This window comes from Macrobrachium rosenbergii, chromosome 30, assembly GCF_040412425.1.
Source record: "Macrobrachium rosenbergii isolate ZJJX-2024 chromosome 30, ASM4041242v1, whole genome shotgun sequence".
NCBI classification, from domain to species: domain Eukaryota; kingdom Metazoa; phylum Arthropoda; class Malacostraca; order Decapoda; family Palaemonidae; genus Macrobrachium; species Macrobrachium rosenbergii.
Window position 1 is genome coordinate 33,289,696 of NC_089770.1, and position 23,476 is coordinate 33,313,171.

Below are 23,476 nucleotides of genomic sequence, written 5' to 3' on the forward strand. Positions count from 1 at the left end.
CCTAATCGGAGATTTACTTCAACAGATAACGATACCTTTTCAGCAATTGTTGCAAAAAGATCAAAGCTATTTGGTTTCAAGTAGAAACGACCCAGCCAACAATTCTCACTCACTTCTCACTTGCTAGCAGACGAGAGAGACGAAGAGAGGTTTTTGGAATTCTGTAACAAAAATAATTCCTCAGCTTTCAAGAATCACCTCAAGTTTAAACACATCATCATTGTTATACAAATAAACTGCAAAACCAAACTGTAGCAGTCTTTTCGTTTTCTGCAAGATCCACTGCCCCCTTTTTTTTGTTTGTACTTAATACATGAAGATTATTATATTGGCAAATGGCTCATGTATTTCTTTAACTTGATGATGAGTAAAAGCTCACCTTTCAGCAATACAAGTCACTCCAGCTATTTCTTTATTTTCCCAGGATATCATTGCCCACAACATCAGGTAATCTTGGAGTCATAAATTACTTGAATATTGCCATTTCTATTTATTATTATTATTATTATTATTATTATTATTATTATTATTATTATTATTATTATTATTATTATTGGACAAATAAATCCACAGTTATGTACGGGTACAAATATATTTGAAAATGAATCTATACAGAGATTTCGGGAATCTGTTCGATTCCCCTTTTCCACAGAACTGTGGATTTGTTTCTCCATTTTAAGACTCATGCTATTATTATTATTATTATTATTATTATTATTATTATTATTATTATTATTATTATTATTATTATAACCGAACTTTAATGCGATTGCATAGCACACAACAAGGCTTTGATTAGACAAAATGTTTGTTTCCAATGTCGTCAGGCAAATGTTTCTTTTAATAATGAATGAAGGCGTGCTGTGTTCCACCAGTTTTACTTAGCTACTCGACAGTCACTTAAAGAAAGAGGCAAATCAAACAAATTCCTAAAACACTTGGCATCAACTTTTGCTTTTCTCTTAAAATACTGTCGAGATAGACCCAAAATAATCTTTGTTACTAATTCTGGGTGTTAGACAATGTCGTTATATATATGTATATATACAACATATATATGTACAGTATATATATATATATATATATATATATATATATATATATATATATATATATATATATATATATATATATATATATATATATATATATATATATATATATATATATATATATTGAACACTTCGCATTATTAAACTGCTAAAACCCGGTTTGCTTACATTCAAGCAATGGCATGAGTGCTTCATTAGAATATCGCTTAGCACAGACGAATTCAGAAGACGAGTGTTCCTTGGCGATGAAGGCGAATCATCGTTAATGATTCCGTTTTCAGTTCAAGAGGCCGTCCATAATGACTTCATTTCGCCATTTGCTTTTGGCAGCGATTTAAATTCGGTTGTATTTTAATAATTTACTGACATTTTACCTATTTATTTGTTAATGCATCTGTTTTTCTAAGAACTGATCTCCTCTCTCTCTCTCTCTCTCTCTCTCTCTCTCTCTCTCTCTCTCTGTATTTCCCATTACCTTCTGTTACTTCTTTCGACTGAACACTGTAATATCCTTTGGAAGCTTGAATTTCAAGTCAAGGGGCCTTGCGGCTTGTTCCGTATGAATAAGGTTCTTCATCTTCTGAATAATAATAATAATAATAATAATAATAATAATAATAATAATTATAATAATAATAATAATTCGGCCCTGGACTTGCGATTAATCATTCCAACTGTTATCCTCCAATTGGTCCCAAGAACGTTTTTCACATGCAGGGATTTGTATCGCATTTCATTTAGGACTGCGCCCTGTAGGGGTTAGTGCAGTCAGTGCCCCTCATGCGGTGCGATGTAGGCAGTACTTGAGGTTCTTTGCAGCGTCCCATCTTCAGGCCCTAGCTGCAGCCCCTTTCATTCTTTTACTATACCTCCGTTCATATTCTCTTTCTTCTATCGTACTTTCCCCAACCCTCTCCTAACAATCGTTTCATGGTGCATCTGCAAAGGTTTTCCTCCTGTTACACCTTTCAAGGCTTTCTACTCTCAATTCTCCTTTCAGCGCTGAGTGACCTCATTGGTCCCAGTGCTTAGCCTTTGGCCAAAATTCTATGTTCCATTCCATTCCATTTAGGACTGAGTTGTTTTTGGAGCATTTGTAACTATTTATAGAGAGGACGCACATTCTATATAGAACATCTACAGATCCATTGAATCTTTTTTTCCAGTTGTCAGTCAAGACCAATTTGTGCTAACTTCATTATGCTGATTACTATAGTATCTGTATCCTTAATATCTATAGTATTATGGGCAACTTCATTCAACTAAACTTAATGAACATTATATTGTTTATTTATTTTCCTTCTTTAGTTGAACCGTTTCCGATCATTCAGCATTTTCATTGTGTAATTCCTCTCTCCATTTCATTGTATTTCTCCTGATTGTTACCAGTTAATTTTTTAGTTTTAGGTTTTTAGACATCTATTTAATTCATTCTTTGGTTTTGAAGGCCTCAAAATTTCGTTTATTTCCCACTTTTACTAAAAGCACCTCAATATTTGAATATCATCTTACGCAAATGAAACTGCCTTACACCCTACCCCACCACTTGGATTCTCTTCCATTCCCTCTCCCCCCACCCCCTTCCCACTCACCACATCTTCTTCATTAAGCCAGTGGTCTCAATCAAAGGACTTGATGGGCGCATGAGAGAGAGAGAGAGAGAGAGAGAGAGAGAGAGAGAGAGAGAGAGAGAGAGAGCAGAACGTCGCTTCTCCCATTCGCTCGTTCCAGCGCAGTCCTTTGAACTGGCCTCGTCTTGCTGTAAATGGCATCCGTCTTTCCAGGAGTTGTAAGAGTACAAGTTGAAGCCGTTGGACTTTAAACTCCTTTCATTATGATTTGGAATGATAAATGTTATGAATATTAATGACAGTTTAAGGAGGACTCAGTTCCTTGATTCTTTGGTGATTCCCGTCAAACCTCGGCGCTCTTCTAAAAGCGTGTAGGCATTACTTGAGGTTCTTTGCAGCGTCCCTTCGGTCCCTAGCTGCGACCCCTTTCATTCCTGTTACTATATCTTCATTCATTTTCTTTATTCCATCTTACTTTCCACCTTCTCCTAACAATTATTTCGTAGTTAGTGCAACTGCGAGGTTTTCTTCATGTTACACCTTTGGCCTAAATTGTATACTCTATTCTTTGCTAAAAGTCTGGTCTTGACACGTGAGCCTAAAATCGGTTTTATTCGCACAGACAAGATCGTGTTCTTGCTCACAGCCTGCCTAAAGGAAGTGAGCTCTCTTGTTCTGAAAATATATATGGTATGTAATTAATTATTATGAAAAAAATGAGATTCTAAATAATTCGTTGTCATTGTTGTTATAGAAATTGATCACATCAGCTACAAATTCCGTCGAGACGCACAAATTTACAGTATGTAAAATATAAGAAGAAAAACCCGAATTTTCCTTTTTTTTTGTTAGATTTTGAGATTTAGTATTTTTGCAGGCGCAATTTTTTTCTGTTCCGAATCAGGTCGAATGTCAAGGGATTTGTTGCAGGAGTTAGGTTTTGCAAATTTCATTATTTTTCTCATATGACTTTCAAAAGTTGCAACCTTTGAATTTTTAGCGGGAATATAAAATGAATTTCCATGCACATTTCAAACCCATAACACTTATTATCACTGCAGTTGTTGGAGAAATATTGGCGACTAAGATTCTACTAGATAATTCAACGAAATCACGGCGAATTTTTTTTGGCAAACATCCAGTTTATCGCAGCTAAAGGGAGAGAGTTTTTCTTCCTTCCCAGAAGCGGAGGGTTCAGGGTTTTCCATCGGGAGCATAAACCTATAATTTGCAATTCTAATCAACGAAACCTTTTTACATATATTCTCCATACGTGAGCGGTTGCATACACACACACACACACACACACACACACACATATACATATATATATATATATATATATACTGTATATATATATATATATATATATATATATATATATATATATATATATATATATATATATATATATATATATATATATATATATATATATATATATATGTTACAAACATGCGTATTCAGTCATTACGCGTAATGACTGAAATTTCAGTCATCACGCGTAATGCACTAAGGGACATTTGATTCTTAGCCACGTAAAATACGTCTAATCCTTCGGGCCAGCCCTAGGAGAGCTGTTAATCAGCTCAGTGGTCTGGTAAAACTAAGGTATACTTAACTTTTGATCCCCCCAGGAGCTAGTACTAAACACGGCGAAACATTGAATCACCTACACTGTTTCGCCGGGTTTAGTACTAGTCCCTCGGGGGTCAAATGTATTTCGCCGTGTTTAGTACTAGCTCCTGGGGATCAAATGTCCTAAGTGCATTACGCGTGATGACTGAAATTTCAGTCATTACACGTAATGACTGATTACGCATGTTGACTGTAACATATATATATATATATATATATATATATATATATACTGTATATATATATATATATATATATATATATATATATATATATATATATATATATATATATATATATATATATATACATATATATATATATATATATATATATATATATATATATATATATATATATATATATATATATATATATATATATATATATATATATACATATACATATACATATATATATATATATATATATATATATATATATATATATATATATATATATATATATATATATATATATATATATATATAGAGAGAGAGAGAATAATGAGAGAGATTGAGAGAGAGAGAGAGAGAGTAGAGAGAATAATGGCTGACGTCGGGACCCTGATTTTTGTGAGGGACGACTGTAACAAAAGAGATGTAGAACACATAAATGGGAAAGTTGATTGGATAGGCGTAAATGGTAGAATGGCCACAGACGTGATCGTTCTGAATCAAGGGAAGCGGGGAGTAGTTGGAACTAGAAAATCACTTTGAGTTGATTGGATTACAAATGAGATTCTTTTCTTTGACAGAACTAGTTTCGAAATGGTTGTAAAAAGTGTCGAAGTTCTTTTAAAGCTTTCTGGAATAATTCACTTTTTCTACTCTAAACATGAAAAGTTCGGAGACCAGTAATTCGTGTGGGCGTGACAGGGAATTCTATTTCAAGAAATGGGAAAAGATTAAAGGCCTAACACGGGCCGACTGGTTAGTGTTCACTTTTTTCATTCTTGTGAAAGAAACTTTATCATTTCCCCCTTCGTTTTAAGGATGAGTTTCAATATCAGTATTATTCCATAAACCAGAGAGAATTTAAAATAGTCTATATATATATATATATATATGTATATATATATATATATATATATATATATATATATATATATATATATTCTTATCTCTCTATCCTCTTATCATAGGGATCAAATTGCAATCCACTGAGGGGGAGTGTCGCAGACCCGATGACATGGAAAGCAAAATGGTAGTTTTGAACACAGCCTCGAGAAGGGTCAAGTCAGATAGGAGAATTAAGGGATTCCTTGGGGAACAGGCATATTAGTAGTCGTTCTATATCCTTATCCTAAGACCTATATCCCTGTACTCTCCTTTTGGCTGGTTCTTAATTGCTTTTCCAGGAATGCAGGCACTCCTTGCTTCGACTTGCTACTTCTCTGTAGCTGGAAGGCATATACTGTTGACGGACAAACATCCGCGAATGAGCCGGATGGAACGCAGTCCAGCGTCAGTCACCCTCTAGAGCAGACCTTTGATCTTCTAGGTCCCGAATTTCGGGCTGTATCCCTTTGTCTTGGCATGTTGCCACACTGGTTTTGAGGTCACAAGTGGCCTGGCTACAAGCAGCCTTCAGTTGTGAAGGAAGACCTGTTGGATCAAATGGATATTTTGCAATGGTGCACTTTGCAATTTGGATTTGCCTGGTAAGCCTTGAATTAGCAATAGATGTACCAGTGACTGACTATTCCTCTCACTAAATTCCCATTTCTTTTCCTTAGAATTCATCTCCCAAAGTAAAACCCCTTGCTGAATACTAGTATGTGTGTTCCCATATGAACTGAGTTTATTAATGTGATAACCCTTTTCTCAGTGCATAAAGTAAATCAGCAAAGGAGACCCTAGAAGGGGAATTTACAATAGATTCCATTGTGCTATAGAACATTGTAGACCCCTGCCTTATTGGGGCAGTAATGTATTTATTGTAATTGAAAGCAGAAGATCATTGTAGTTTGTGGTGTTGTTAAGTCTTCCAGTAACTTTCTTCATTGAGAACTAAATCAGCATTCTTTTGATTGAATGGCTAATGTTGTGTACAATAAAGCAGTATCTTGTATTGATCAAGGCTTTCCGTTGGCGACCTACCATTATTCTTATATGTAATTTCGTATATTTCTTGTATTATTTGGTATTTATGGATGTCCACTGTGAGTGCAATTCAAGGCTTATCCTAGTAATTATCTAATTAATGCAATTAATCATGGACAACCATAATATATATATATATATATTTTATATATATATATATATATATATATATATATATATATACCATATATGAACTATAGAATTTAATACTTTATATATATCTGTATTTTATATATGTCCAAGATATATATATATATATATATAATTATATATATATATATATATATATATATATATATATATATATATATATATATATATATATAAATATATATATATGTGTGTATTGTCACTATGTTGCCTTCTTTTGTTAATTAAGCACTTTAAATTTTTATAGAGTATTTGTTAATTGTTATTATCATTATTAAATAATTTTTAGAGTACTTTTTTATGGTTTCTCGTCTCCTCCTCCTAGCAAGTTATTCGATTGTTTGGTCGATTTGCTATCCGTTGTTTTGCTTTTTTCTTACTTGAGGGTGTGTGTGTGTGGCCCCCCCCCCCGGGCAGAGGGGTAGTGGGTTACTCCTGTTGGGGAGTAAGGGAGTCTGTATCTGGATCTTGACACGAGAGGTGCGGCTTTTGCCTGCTATAACCACTGGATCTGTTCCATAATATTTTGGTATCAGCCTTTGGATGGTTGCAGGGTATTTTGGATCCTCCTTGCCCTGCAGCTACAAGGATTTATCTGCAATTTCATCCTGTTGCACCCTTGGTCCAGTAAAAGCCAAGGGGACCTCTCTGTCCCACAGTACGGTGTTTATACCTTTATTTATATAAGATCACGTGGAGCCTCAATGGCTCGGTCGGTAGGGCAGCAGACTCAGACATCATAAGAAGTCTGTGTCGCGGGTTCAAATCCACAGTCGGCCGGTCGGAGGGCAGACACTTTGCTATCCGTGTAGACACCCCGGTATTATGTATGTAATCAACGGATAGGTTTGCTGAAAGCAAATGGGTGTTACAGACTAATGCACACACAAACAAAGCCACTCCAACATCTTCTAAAAACATAACAGACACCTTACACATCTCGAACTGTCGGCCTAAACCGCTCACGTCTCTTCACTGCTGGGAGAAAGGGAGCTGGGAATTTGGCACGATACATATACACATGTTCTACCGGGGTCTAAGTGATGTCGGGCAGGGCAGCTGATTGAGGCTACGGCCTACCCCAACGCCAAATCAAAGTCCTTCAAAAGAAGGCATTGCGCTTACCCCATATGAAAAATGGGAAAAAGCACGTTAAACGAAGAAGAAGAAGAAGATTTATATAAGATCAAATCCATTGGCGTACTACCGCTGCCTGAGTGTGCCCTGAATTCCCTGCAACCCTATTATTACTCCAGACATGGAGCCTAGCATTGACCTTCGTGAGGAAACATTAATACAATTAAGTTTGGGGAAATATTAGTATGTGAATGGTTAGGTTATTCTGTCTTTACATTCTCCTCCTCCTCCTCCTCCTCCTTTCTGGACCCCCTCTTTTTTGAGTGTAAGTGATTTGCCCTCTTTATTTAATGTGTGTATGATGCTGATTTAATTGAGAGTATTTGGTTTTCATTTATTTTATGTATAGTTGAGGTTCAGGTGTTACTTCTGTCAGTGACTTATGTTTTAAATTTAAGAATTTTTCGCAGTGTTTATTTTGCCCCCTGAATTTGTCTTGCACACAGTTTAATTAGTGGTATGATTCTGCATATTGCGGACTTTGTATCGGGTCCGTGAATATATTGTTTAGAAATTGGAAGTGTTTATGGTGTAGTGGAGAAGTGTCCAATACACACATATATATATATATATATATATATATATATATATATATATATATATATATATATATATATATATATACATACTGTATATATATATTTATTTACATTTATAAAATTATATATATATAATTATATTCTTTTTCAGATAAAAATATATATAACCTGAGACAATTTAAAACTTTATATATATATAACAACAGAAGAATAGCACACATTGTACAGTGAACTGGAGCATATTAAGTCTATACAAGATGTTCCTTTTTCAGTTAAAAAGATATGGCAAGACAGCAAACTGAGCCATATAACAATAAGGAAAATAGCTTCAACAGTGAACTGGAAACTCAAGTCTATATAAGATGTTCCTTTCGAGTTAAGATATGGCAGCTTCAACTGAGCCAGGAGGGTAAACTTCAAGACGAAACTAGAGAGAGAGAGAGAAAAGAGAGAGAGAGAGAGAGAGAGAGAGAGAGAGAGAGAGAGAGAAAGTTTGAAAACCTTTGGATTAAATTACAGGTAGGGAAAGAGAAAATATGTTTTTCTGTTGGGAGTATATGTATCTAATTGTGTGTGTGTGTGTGTGTGTGTGTGTATGGGTTTCTTTAGGTGTGAACTTAGTTAAGGAAAGATTTACACAAAATGTAAGACAATTACCTCAAGGCAGGCTGACGGAGAATGGGTGGAAATGATAGCCTTCCACTCAGAAAGTGGAATTATATAGTTACTGGCAAGCTTTTATAATAAAAAAAAGAACGAATATGTCTCTCGCATGTAGCCCGATTAATTTGAAAAAGAATTAACATTTCTTTATTTGAAGATCGCTATCATGGTTAGCATGTTTCCATTTACCTCTGAAATACGACTGGTATTGATATAAAAAAAATTATGAATAGTTAACAGCGTTATATTCCATCCCGCTAAAGTGCCCAATACATATTTATAAAGTGAAATGAGTTTCCTTTTAGCGTGCCGTTGTCAGAAAAACGGACATTTTTGAGAGTGGAAATGGAGCGTCCGTCATTTGAAATGCGTCACTTTTCATTCCTGGCGTAAATCGTGTGTGGTGAGAATCTCGTCCATGCAAATTTTTGTCGCAGAATCGCCGATGTCCCTTTGATACTCCGAGCGCTACAGTGCGGGTAGATTTTTACCTGCTGTGCCTTAAATTCTGCCATGACGTTTACATTCTTAATATTTTGCGCACGCCGATGCAGACTGATACAATAAGAAAATTTTCTTAGTTTAAAATATTTCCTAACAAATTGATGACATTTCTAGCAGTGAAACGGGGCGTCGAGAGATTTCCTTTCTAAGTTGGTCATTCCACATCTTGCGTTTTTATGACAACATTTGAATAACTGACCCATTTGGCAATCCTGATTCCCAGATTGTTTTGATAAATCCAGACATGAATTCTGGCAAATACTCTTTCTATTAAGTATTTTGTCATCAAATTAAATTCATACTTGCATACATACGTACTCATATCTGATATTATTCCTCATAGTAATGTTAAATATTGCTTTCTAAAGTGGAATACGTGGGAACTTAAGAAAAACTTTTGAACCTTCCCTGTTAAACATTTGTAAAACTATTTGCGGGCTGTTCGTAGGAGCGAGTGACCGTGCTGGCATAAGGCTTCATCTGGGAGAAACAACCGACCAGGCTCCTTTTGAGCTTCCGGTTCTACTCATGGACGAGATATCACAGCGACCCTGAGAAGACCTTGGTCCTTCGTTGCCGTGTGAGGAAGAAGGAAAGGTTCCGTTGTACAGTCACAGAAAACTGTGTTGCTATTTTTTCCTTTACTCTTTTCCCAGAGTTCCACGGCTTTTATCTGGGTATTTAACCCTTTTTATCTATTTAACTTTTTTATTGACTATAATTACTGTGTCTGTTTTGTCCCTTTGGGTATCCTATATTTGACCCTTATGTGCAGAAGCACCTTCCAGCTATGCTTATTCATGTCGGATATTTTATTGGCCTGGATGTTTCCAGGCCAGAGGAAGGCTGGGGGCCACAGTTGCAACTTGTGGTGCGGAAATGCCAATATTGGTGGAGCAAAGTTTGTGATGGTTTCAAAAGTTTGTTTTACATGGATGGTGTTATAATCATTCGAAGCAACACAGCTGTTTCAGCCTACTCTGTGTTATAGTCTGTGCTGATAAATGCAAACCGAATAATATGAATAACGATCGGTTATCTACGCTTGCAATGCAAAGGTGTTTCGAAATTTCTTAACTATATTGTTTAATATATGAAATCTACTGGTCACATTCTTCAGAACAAAGTATATAAGATTCTTGACCTGTCCGTTTCCAAATTTCTTTTTTTTAGGGGGATATATTTTTCACAGAAAACCTTGTTCAGTATATGAGATTCTTAACCTGTCCATTTCTAAATTTGTTCTCTTTTTCCGGATATGCTCTTCACGGAAAACCTTGGTCTTTGGAATGAAAAAATAAATGAAGACAATTGCCTTACACGACAGGATCCGAACCGAGTTCAGGAAAGAGGGCCAAGTGCAATTAGACACCATCCAATTTGACAGCAGACCATCGTGATCTTTGATAACTGCTTCTTCGTCTTATTTGCGGTTGAGGTCTTGAGTGATTCCGTGCGTGTCATCGGCTTCTGTATCACGCTATCATCCAGAACTCTGGGTCCCTTCCTTCCTTCCTTTCTTCCTTCCTTCCTTCCTTCCTTCCTTCCTTCCTTCCTTCCTGCAGCCAGTCTCTCGGAAACAAAGACAGCGTCGTTCCATCCTCATTCCAATAAGCGACGTCCTGACAGCTTCCCCCTCGCATGTCATTTGCATTGATGATGAGTGCTGAAGTTCTGTTTTCCTTTGTGAAGAAGCTCTTAGTCGGGGAAGTGGATGGGATTGGTGGTGTTTAGCTTAGCTTCTAAGGAACAAATATAATCTGTGCTTCTAATTTGATTGACTTTGCAACTGTTTGTCTGTGACTATTATTATTATTATTATTATTATTATTATTATTATTACGAGCTTGGTGACGCGCGGTACGCTGCGAACACGTCGGCCCTCGCCGCTGTAGTTAGCAGAGTCGATACGAAAGTTTATGAACCTACTTCCCGACACTCCACGTTTCACACCGGGGCGGGCAAACAAAATCCACTCAGCTTTTATTATTATTATTATTATTATTATTATTATTATTATTATTATTATTATTATTATTAAGTAAACGAATATCATGGCATTATTTTGAAGAGTAACTCTTGCAGTCATGATATTCTCATTTTACTAGTTTTGTTCTTCCTTTTCTTCTTTGGCTGAGTCGGTTGAGCTTCGGACTGTCACTCGATGGGCCGGAGTTCAGTTCCCCCGGCCGGCTGATGAAGAGTTAGAGTAATTTATTTCTGGTGATAGAAATTCATTTCTCGCTATAATGTGGTTCGGATTCCACAATAAGCTGTATGTCCCGTTGCTAAGTAACCAAATGGTTCTTAGCCACGTAAAATAAGTCTAATCCTTCGGGCCAGCCCTCTCTAGGAGAGTTGTTAATCAGCTCCTCAGTGGTCTGGTAAAACTAAACTATACTTAACTTAACTCGGTCACTTTTTATTCTGACAAACTATGAAATGATTTTGCAAGGGAGCACTGAAGGCATTAAATTATTCATGGTTTCATCCCTAAGACTAATGAGGTTATTTGCAGATAAGTTAACACTCATACTACCTGAAAAAATATCAAAATTAGTACTTTATTTTATTTATTGCATTCTCTTATCTTCATTCTTCTGTTGGTCGTACATTGGGAAGGCGCACTCACAGTATATATGGTAGGACTACCTCCTTTTCTATAGTTTTTTTTCTCTATCTTCCGTTCTTAGTACGTAGGAAAGAGGCACATGAAATGAATCGAGTGCTTAACGGCATTCTTTCTCCGTGAGGCAAATGGAAAGGAGCGTAAGAACTTCCTCGGTCTCGAGCGCACAATAACACTCTGCCGTGAGTGATCAAAAGAACGTGACCTCGCCCGGAGTCTTCCCGATCCCACCTCTCTCTCTCTCCTGATCGATCGCGTGTAGAGATGGCCCAAGTTCCCCGCGCGATCTCGCCCGTGGTAAAATGTTATCAGAGCGGAGTCCTTCGTTCGTTGCTCTTCTGCTTCGCTCTGTTTTTCTACCTGGGAATTCGATAACTTGGAAGCTTACTCTATCTAACTGAGGAATGATTAACAATGAATATATATAAAGATTGACTTTGCTGGAATGGAAGCACCCACGAAGAGTTTAGCAATACTTTCAGAATATACTGACTCTCAAAGCTCGTCGGAATTATCAGCAGATCAGATAAGAAAATAAGAAGGTATATGACACTTCGCTGCAGTAATAAGGCATAATATATCTACATGGCAAACCGTAAATATCAAGTCAGTTATGTAAAAATTACTGCATTATGAGAACGCAAAAACTAAAAAAAAATAAAAAAAACAATAGAAGCTTACGTGAACACTCTAAAACGTAAAGAACATTCATGATAATCAAATCGAAAGTGAACTATTGCTTCGGGACATAATGTTTACGGAGAAATGTTGAAGTTTGATACTGATGGGTATTCCGAATATCACCAGTAGTTTATGTTAACTTAGCGTATCAAATTAATGGCCAGCTATGAACTAAAGAGTATCTGTTGTTGTTGTTATTTCGTTCAAACATTTTTTGCAGGATACTTTAGAGCATTTCCCACTAAGTTCTAAATCTAGTTCACCATAAGGGTGTGTGAGGGCCTTGATTTGTTCCGAGTCACTTAATATTCTTCAATTTTTGTTTTGTTATCTGGTTTGACTTCAAGTGCACAGAAAGTGTCTTAGTGTAGGAGCATCACTTTACTTATGTGACTTATCTGATGTTGAAATAGACTGGCCGAGTCATGAACAGTCGAACTGATGAGCATTTGTTTCCTCAGCATCAAACCAAAGGGCTTACAGAGCTTTCACTGAGTGTAGGTTATTCCAGAGGTCGAGTTAATTATATATTAAGGGGATATATGTGGACACACACACACATATATATATATATGTGGACATATATATATATATATATATATATAAATTAAGCCTCCTCCCATTGAAATTTATGAAGTTTTCTGCTATAGCCTATCTCCAAGGACATTATTTCAAGTTTCTATTAAGCTATTTTTCATTTTACATTTCTTGTATTTCCAGACTGAGTGATGGAGTTAGATACAGCCAAGGCTGACTCGGACGAAATCAGATGGATTGACCGAATCTGGGCTATAACCTTCAGAGAGGCCAGGGATGCTGGCGCATCCTTCATTTCACATTCCTGGATAGCTAAATACATTAAAAGAGATGAATCTTTTGTTAAAAGAAACTGGAACAAAAATCCATATGACTGTCATCGCGAAAAAAGTGAGAATCTTGGAAGGCCTGAAGTCCTTTCTCAGGAGTCAAAAGACATCATAGCTGAGGCAGTGGGTTGACCAAGAAAGTCTTTATGTAAATTGGCGCTCGAACTAGAAACAAAAAGGGGGCAGAAGAGATGTTATAGTGCTGTATATCGTGAGTTGAAAAAATCTGGTATCAAGCCATTTCATGTTATCAGCAAGCCCAACGTCACTCAGCAACAGAGAGAAGACCGTGCATGTTTTGTGGTTCATTTCTTAAAGATTGGGATGAAGCTGACTTCCTCCATGTTGCCGCATCAGATGAATTCTTCATTTACACAGTCAGGAAGCAAAATCATAAAAATGACATCATTTGGGCTGCAAAGTTGGATGATATCAGCGATGTTGTGTGCTTTTGCCAAGTTGTGAAATTTCCTGAATGTCTGGGAATTTTTCTCCGTTTCACAGCCAAACGGTTAATGTGGATCATCAAAGAAAAAGGACAGTCATGGAATGGTGAATACTTCAGAGAAACTGTGCTTACTGGTGGAGTATTTCCTTTCCTCAAAGATCCTGAATATGTGTTATCTGTTGAAGAAGTCACATTTTTGAATGATAAGGCACCATGTTTCAAGGCTCTTCAGACACAGGAACTGCTTCGAAACAGTGGTATCAATTTCTTCTTGTCAAGTGAATTTCCAGGTAGCTCCCCTGACCTTAATGTGTGTGAAAACATTGGTAGTATCATAAAGGATCATGTTGAAGCGCTCACAGTGGACTATGATGGTATACCAAGCCTCGACGACCTGCAAAGAGAGGTGACAGAGTGCTCAGGGAAATGGAGTTTGAGTCTCAGCTTTTTTGTGATTTGTTGAAATCATACCCCTCAAGAATGCAGGCTGTGGTACAGGCAGATGGAGGCCACACGAAATATTAAATACTCAGAGAGAAACTTAAATAAATACCTGTTCTGAATTACTTTTGTTTTTGTCCACATCAATTTTAGTTTATGCTGTAGAGGTGGGGGGGGCGTCTTTAATTTCGAAACACCCTGTATATATATATATATATATATATATATATATATATATATATATATATATATATATATATATATATATATATATATATATATATATATATAATATATATAGGCAAATTGGAGTAACAGAAAGGTGTTCTTTCTTCTTTATTCATTTATTGTTACGCCGACGTTTCGTATTTCTTGATACATCTTCTAGGCTGAAAAAGCGATGAACTTAAACAGTACTGTGTATTAACACTAAAAGGTAAGCACATTATATACTCAACACCATGTTAAATGACAATTAAAAAGAAAAAAAGGACAACCTTAAAAACACTCACGAGATATTTAAAAAAATGTTTTAAAAAAGTATTTTAAAAAGAAACAGAACAGCAGAAGAAGGCCGGGGCCAATACTAAAAAAAAAAAATAAAAAAAAAATAAAATTGACACCTACCCACACCGGTAGTGTAAAGCAAACTGACACAGACAAGCAATGCAAGGAGGGGAGAGAAGGGGGGGGGGGGAGTATAAACAAAGAAGTTACAGCAGGTAGTTAAGAATGAACAGCTGGGTGGAAGTTGATTGGTGATTAAGGGCAGGGACAGTTAATTTAATCATAATGGATTCAAGTGTGGTTAACTCTTCCACGTATCGGGTTCTCCCCACAGTACTAAAATCCTTAGCATCTACATGTGTCTTACAAATTTTGCTGTGATTCCTTACATTGGACTGCTCGGGATTGGATAATCGACAGCCTGTTCTAAAACTAACTCCTTGATGAGAGGAGATTCGCAGCCCCCTGGTACAACCGATGTAAGTGCCGAGATCACATCTAGGACAGTTATATTTATAAATCACACCGGAAGTAAACAAGGGGCTAATCTTGTCCTTGACATGTAAAAGAGATGCAATGGTTCGTGGGTTTATTGGGATTAACTTGAGATTGAGAGCGGGTAACTGTCCGTTGAAAAGCCTGATGCATTTTTTCCGAAATCTATTGTCATGTAAAAAGGGAATCTTGCATACAAACATAATTTGGGGGCACTATGGACTAAAGGTGGGGGTTAAGTTTCAAATTAAGCAATTTGTTGAGAGCTCTATGGAAAATCACTGATGGGTAGTAATTACTCTTAAAATAATCATTGAAGATAATCACCTCAGCAAGAAATGGCTCTATGAAGTAGAGTGGACAAGGAATTCATTTTAAAATTGTAAAAACACGAGCTATAAAAATTCGTTCCAAGGCCAGTAAAAGTGTTCTTCCTATAAATACCAGTATGGAAGTCAGTTTCATCCTTAGTTACCTTTACGTCCAGGAAGGGGAGAGAATTATCGGTTTCAATCTCAATGGTAAATTTAATGTTCTGGTGCTGCGCATTTAAATGTTCCAAAAATGCGTCTGCATGGTAGTCAAATCTAAAAAGGGCAAATGCATCATCAACGTAACGTTTATAAAAGAGTGGACGGAAATCAGAAGGACATTCATCTATAGCTAGCTCCTGTTCTGTTTCTTTTTAAAATACTTTTTAAAATATTTTTAAAATATCTTGTGAGTGTTATTAAGGTAGTCCTTTTTTTTTCTTTTTAATTGTCCTTTAACATGGTGTTAAGTATATAATGTGTATACCATTTAGTGTTAATACACAGTACTGTTTAAGTTCATCGCTTTTTCAGCCTGGAAGATGTGTCAAGAGATACGAAACGTTGGCGTAACAATAAATGAATAAAGAAGAAAGAACGCCTTTCTGTTACTCCAATTTGCCTGTTGTTGGAGTGTCTGCTCCTGTCTTCATTATATATATATATATATATATATATATATATATATATATATATATATATATATATATATATATATATATATATATATATATGAAGGGAATAAAACACTGTTCCTGATATATAATCTTGATGATAATAGTTTTCATAGCTCCACCGAATAATATCGAAACAGGATTCGAATATCAGGTGATGATCGAACTTTATGATCTGGTTTCAGTAAACTTATTGACCACTGTTCGAATTAGCCGCTAATTATATCAATTACGACAGATATAAATGATTTATTTAATGAAACTTTGTCCTCCTACCTTCTCAATTTCCCCAAAATTTTGGGATGTATTTATCACTGCAAGCCTTGAATCCATATGGCAAATCGCTGAAGGTGGCCTTTTACCATAGCACCTTTAATTAGTAATAATAATTTTAATTATAAAAATTTTCTTTCATTCACTGGTGCGAGTTAATAAGCTCATAGTTGAATCACCTTAGCAAAAGTGTTCTATACTAGTTTTGTCTGCGACCATGTCATTGTAACGCCATTTTACATTAATTAACTAATAATATAATGATAATATCCTTTGTTTCAGCTCCGGGCCATATACGATGAACGATAAGATGAACAAAATACAGTATACTAAATTAAGTACGCTAGTAAACAGTAATCTTCATGAACTCTTATGCCCAAGCACTGCTGAAAACAACAGCAACAACTGTAATAATAATAATAATAATAATAATAATAATAATAATAATAATAATAATAATAATTCCAGATAAAGACCGAACACCGATACATAATTCAGGTAGTTTGCTAAACAGGAAGAGTAAATGGCAAATCTCCATAATAATAATAATAATAATAATAATAATAATAATAATAATAATAATAATAATAATAATAATAATAATAATTTTTTCAGATGGGCTAACTGCTGATACAAAATTGGGCTAGTTCGCTAAAAAGGAAGAGTACCCGGCAAATCTCAGTAATAATAATAATAATAATAATAATAATAATAATTATTATTATTATTATTATTATTATTATTATTATTATTATTATTATTATTATTATTATTATTTCTGTCGATTTTCTGATCATCGCCTTAAACTTCTTCGGCGGCGGAAGGGCGATAAAGTGACACCCCATAAACAGGCAGTTGCAGCGGTCGTTGGCTGTTATCCTCAAGAACAGCTTGTTCCAGTGTTGTAGAGTCTCCGGCTTGGTAAGACAGGTTTCGTTGATACTAACTCGACTTCCTCGTTCAGTTTCGTTCGGGATCTCGGCTGTGCTATAGTGGACGATCGTTGGTTTCTCTTCGTTTTCAGTTTGGTTTTATGTACGGTTCTCCAGAGGGGTGATTCCTTCTCTGACGGGCCCTTGTACGTTTTCAAAGTAAGGTGCTTCTTGTATTTTATGATCGTTTCAGTGTTTTCTCGTTAGTATGGTATCTTCTGGAGGATAGTAGAGTAGTTCTTTAAATCATTTTCTTATATGACCTTCACTCCATGCGGTATTTTGTTGGGTGTGCATTGTATAAATGCTCGCTATTCTAACTTACAATTTGTTCTAGGTTCAAATGGCCTATATGCTTCACTTGCATGTCTTCTGTTAACAATATTCATTTGAGGTCTAAAAGAAGCTTGAGCGGTTTCGCAGATATGTCGTATTGTCACTAGACTTCGCAAGATTTTAGGCGAAGACGTGCTTCAAGGTTTGTTGGGTTGGCGAGTGGATACTGTTGCGAGTGTTGCGTCTATTTCTCAAATATTTAGATTGTTACTTGAGCTAGGACTTAGTTGCCGTATGAAAGTTTTCAGTTTGCGGGTTTTGTATCTTCAATTGTTGGTATTTTCGAGTGTTGTGAATTCCTACAACTGTTCAAAATGTTTGGTCTTTCAGATATTGTTGTAGATTACCCGTCAACGTGGTATTTAAGACTTGGCTTCGAAGCCTGTTTATTACTAAACTGAACCAGATTGCTTTGAGTGGTAATTCTATGCACTTTGGTTTTATACTAGCAATCTTATACGATGCTACGGGTTTTTTCATTAACTTTATACTGCTATAGAGCTAGTCTTACGATGCAATAGGGTTTAAAGTTTCTTGAGGATTAGAGAGTTAATTTGACTACCATAGCCCCTCCTAATATGGGGGTATATTTAGTTGATTTAAACTTTAATTATTATAGGCTTTAATTATTGTAGGCTTAAATGGCAATTAACTAGTAATGACGCTTATTAGTATTTATGAAGCCTTGCTTGCTGCTCCTTGTCTTAGTATTTTAAAGTATCAGGTGGCCCAGCTGATTGTAACAGTCATTGGTTCTTTCCACTTGCTAGAACATTTAAGGGTATAATATCTACGTATTTTCTTTATTTCAGGTCAGGATGTGTCGTTACATAAGCGTGCAATGAGTTGAGTTGTCTTAGATGTATCAATACTTTATGACTACACAGGATTAATGGGTGAGTATTTTATTTTTTTTTAGTCGAGTGACTTGAGGAACCCGAACATTTTTTAGCATAGTTTTTTCAGAATCAAAACTAAGTTTTCATTTTAAGTTTAGGTTCCGTTTTAATGCATTTGGTTAATTTTTTTCAGATTCAAAACCTTAGTTTTGAGAATTTTGAAGTCTTTTCTTTATAATTGCAAAGGTTAAAATTTAACTTTACCAGCCTTGAAAATTTCAAGAAATTTTTGGATTTGTTTCAGTTTTTTGTATTTTGTCTTAAAAGTATTTGAATTTTTATTTTTGGTTATTAGTTTAGTTATATTTTAACATCAAAAGTTTAATGTGCGTGGAAGTTTGTTGGTTTAATGTGCGTGGAAGTTTGTTGGTTTAATGTGCGTGGAAGTTTGTTGGTTTAATGTGCGTGGAAGTTTGTTGGTTTAATGTGCGTGGAAGTTTGTTGGTTTAATGTGCGTGGAAGTTTGTTGGTTTAATGTGCGTGAAGTTTGTTGGTTTAATGTGCGTGAAGTTTGTTGGTTTAATGTGCGTGGAAGTTTGTTGGTTTAATGTGCGTGGAAGTTTGTTGGTTTAATGTGCGTGGAAGTTTGTTGGTTTAATGTGCGTGGAAGTTTGTTGGTTTAATGTGCGTGGAAGTTTGTTGGTTTAATGTTAGTGTTGAAGGTAATTTTTTGGAAGTTTGTAGAGTAAATCTAGTATTTTTTTTTTAGGTTAGTGTATTTGAACTTAGGATTTAAACTTTGCCGTATGTGGTTTGATCTCGTAATTTCATCTAGTTTTGTTTTTTATATTTGTAAAGTTAAGTCTCCATTTTGGAATTTTGAAGTTTTTGAACACTAACAATTTTTAAAAGCTCTTGAGTAATTGTCAGCTTCACAAGTTAAAGTTTTATTGTACAAGTTAAAGTTTTGCGTACAAAGTTTTTTGCGTACAAGTTAAAGTTTTGTACAAGTTAAAGTTTTTTGCGTACAAGTTAAAGTTTTGCGTACAAGTTAAAGTTTTGCGTACAAGTTAAAGTTTTGCGTACAAGTTAAAGTTTTGCGTACAAGTTAAAGTTTTGCGTACAAGTTAAAGTTTTGCGTACAAGTTAAAGTTTTGCGTACAAGTTAAAGTTTTGTGTATAAATAAAGTTTTGCATAACCTAACTTTCTTTGCCCAATCTTTCTTTGCCAAGTCCACCTTTGCCGGGGTGGCGGTGCCGCCTGCCAGGCAAAGGTGGACTTCGAGTTGTGCATGGTGACTTGGTCAGTCACCATGCACAACAGGAAGTTCAAAAAAAGGCATGGTGACTTTGTCACCATGCGCAACAGGTATTTCAAACCAACCAAATTCTTACCTAGGTTAGAACTCCAAGGTTGATAGTTTTTGTATAGCTAGGACTTAATGGGAAGTTAGATTTTCAACTTTAAATATAGGATAGGCTAGAATAGGGTGAAGAATGTGTTAATTTTATATAGATCCAGGGGTTAGGATAAAGGTAATAAATGCGTAAATCTCTTAAGGATGCTGGGAATATACTGGGGAAAAAAACTCTGATAGTCAGACCTAGGGAGACCTTCGACAGTGTAAGTTATTAATAGCAGAGGGTATTACAGTACTTGAGCACTTTGTTTGGTCATGAGATTTTAATTTGAATGTACTAAATGCAGCTGAGAATAGGGTAGGGGAACTATTTACATACGTTTATAACTTAGAAATTCATTCCCACTAGTAAATAGGAACTAGACAGGTAGAAATTCATTCCCACTAGTAAATAGAAACTGGACAGGTAATAGGTGGATCTTAACGTTTTTGTAAGAGGCCTAGGTCTTGATGTTAAACAACTTTTGACGCTTATGTCGTGGACTTGTCAGGTATTCTAATAGGCTGGTTAATAGTGGAAATTGTAATTCAAATTTGGGCAGTTTTAACGTCGTTGCGTCAACGCGTTCAACACCCCCACCCTCCCATCCCTTACACTCTAAGCAAAGCTTTCTTGTTAGGAAATACAGTTCAGATTGCATTGCATGTTGTCATTGACCCCTACCTTCATCCACCTTTCCTCTAGCGCTGAAGCTTGCTTCGGGAACCCCTTTATTCTGAATACTTTTAACTTAATTTTTTGCCCCTTGGGATTGTGCGGTTCCAGTTCCTTAAGACTGGATACTAAAGGACGAAAGTTGCCAGATAGTGTTTGCATTGCATATCACCTTTCATACTAAGTTGTGTAGCACCAAAGTGAGATGCGGTTGTTTCAGTGTAAGATTGGTGCCCTATTAAATATATCTTGAAGGATGGCACTCCCTATCCTGTTATCTTTTTGGGAGTTTGAAGGAACAATAGTAGTAATATATGGGGTTGTTAATGTGAAAGGTGAAGGCAGTTTGAAGTAACAATAATACATGGGTTGGTTAATGGGAAAGTTTACTCATACAATATAATAATTATAACCTTAGAATAGCTGCTGGGACTAACTGAACAGGCTATTTTCAGTTGAAGAGGGTAGGTTATGTCATGGAAACTTAGTATATGCTAAAACCAAACAAACTATTTTTATGCACAGGCTCTTGGTGTAGCTGCAGCAGACCATAACATCGACACTGATACTAATGGAAAGCAACGCTTTTCGTTGAGACTGAATATCCTGTGAGGATTCGAAGTGCTCTGAATTCTGGTAGCTGCAGCAGACCATAACATCGACACTGATACTAATGGAAAGCAACGCTTTTCGTTGAGACTGAATATCCTGTGAGGATTCGAAGTGCTCTGAATTCTGTTACCCAGACAGCAAGACCTCTATGTAGACGCTATGCATACCCTGTGAGGATTCGAAGTGCTCTAAATTCTGTGACACAGATAACTAGAACTCGGTAGATGCTGTGCTCTACCTACTATTCAATTTTTTAATCTTACTTTGGATATGTGATAGTATTTACGTGTATGAAGACCAGCATAATATACATGTCTATAATACTTTGTCCATTTCTTTAACTCCAAAATGTCATGTGATGGGGTAGACTTTGTAATACTCCTTGAAAGACAAAGAATGTCCTATGAAATCAAAGGAATGGTAGTTACTGATTGGTTGGTTAACAGAAGTAAGATGGGGAAAATATGAGAAATTAAGTAACTGAAATAATGGTTTTTAATTCTGATGAGGTTTTAGTATATTAACCTCGAATATTGTTGTTTACTTGCAATAGTGTGCAGATTTAAACTTCTGTTCAGCAAAGTGATTGTTTTTTGACCCCTCTGATGACAAGAATAATCAATGTTCATTACGATCATCCTTACGATCTGGAGATCGCATTCGGGTGAGAGAGAACACTTGTAAAGGTGACTAGAGCGATAATAGTTGGAAGTGGAAATTCACTTTTAACATCAGATAGCGCCAAGAAAATATTTAAATTATCTTCCGGGGTTGAATACTCCAAATTGCCATGTAAAGGTTATAATTAGTTTGTAAAACAAGTTAAGCAGGCGGCAAATTTTCAATAGTGATAGTGTATTTGTCCTTAGAGTGGTTATTGCTGATGCCTATAAATTGTTGAAGTCAGTGTGACTGTCGGTGGTTAATACAGCACAGGCTTTAGCGTTGGACTTGCACGTATCGGGTAAGTGAGGCGTTAAATATGAAGGATGGTTGCATAATGCATCGTTTAGTTAGTTGGTGGCCTTGTCTCTGGCTCTTAAAGTTTTTGAATGTTAATATTCCTCGAAGGATTTCGCGAGGAGTGGGTTTTTCTTATGGTCCTTAATTTTGCCAATCTCTTGGTAATACTTAGTTGTAGAATTGCGAGTAATAAATTGGGTTCGCTTTGGATCTTGAGAGCGCCAGGACAAAAACATTAGAGAATCTGTCTCCCTTTTATCCTGGGTACCGTTCGCAAACTTCGGGTAGCTAAGGTTAGTCACCTAATTCTGGCTTTACATCAGGTTTTTGTTTGTGCACCGCCACGAAACATTCTTCAATATTTCTATACAAAAACGAAAACCCGGAAAATATCGAGCAGCTTTTTCGTCGGTTGGTTCAGAGATATTTCCTAACATGGCAGAGTAATGAATAACTACTGCTGATAACTGCTGTCAATTATTACTGTCAATTATTAACCAGGTAACTACTGAGTTACCCCAAACAGATTGTTGAATTACACACGTGAAAGCAAGTCCTAAAATACTTATGCCTCTTTTTCCTTTACTCCGATTCGCCCAAATGATTAGTGCCAATATGCAGGGTTTTGAAATTTGGTCGCCCAAACCATATAACAGTCGCCAAATAATATATTGACTAATAACCAAATTCGCCCAAATTAAATGCGGCCGGAAAAAGGTCACATTATGTTATGGTGGACGGAAATAAAATCACAGGAATAGTCAAAGAAAAAGATAATTTTTGGGCAAAAAAAGTTGTGGTAAAAATCAGAAATATTAAACTTTTTGTATATTTTTTCTGTGAATGTTCTGATGTGTAAAAAATACAAAGAATTGAGTAAAATCATAGGATTACGTCCTAGATAAATATTAAGTAAGCAAAAAATATTGCAACGATATACTTGATTACTGCAAATGACAGCTGATTCCTTGCGATGCACCAAAACCAATGATAATAAAATAGAAAACTTATTTTTGTGAATGAAACCTTTTAAG

At 35.8% G+C, this 23,476-nt stretch overlaps 1 protein-coding gene across 2 annotated transcripts in view; it reads left to right on the plus strand.

Annotated features, from left to right (window-relative positions):
* The window catches only part of Ogg1 (8-oxoguanine DNA glycosylase), a 510,811-nt gene extending 489,009 nt beyond the window's left edge, over positions 1–21,802 (plus strand). Inside the window, exons 1-3 of one of the 2 annotated variants that reach the window (XR_010857935.1) lie at positions 17,622–17,775; positions 18,765–18,848; positions 21,393–21,802. The gene's annotated coding sequence lies outside the window, so the exon portion shown is untranslated. Of the gene's footprint in view, positions 1–17,621; positions 17,776–18,764; positions 18,849–21,392 lie in introns of those variants that run through there. The other variant, XR_010857934.1, reaches the window with a different exon arrangement.
* Positions 21,803–23,476: the final 1,674 nt, after the last annotated feature.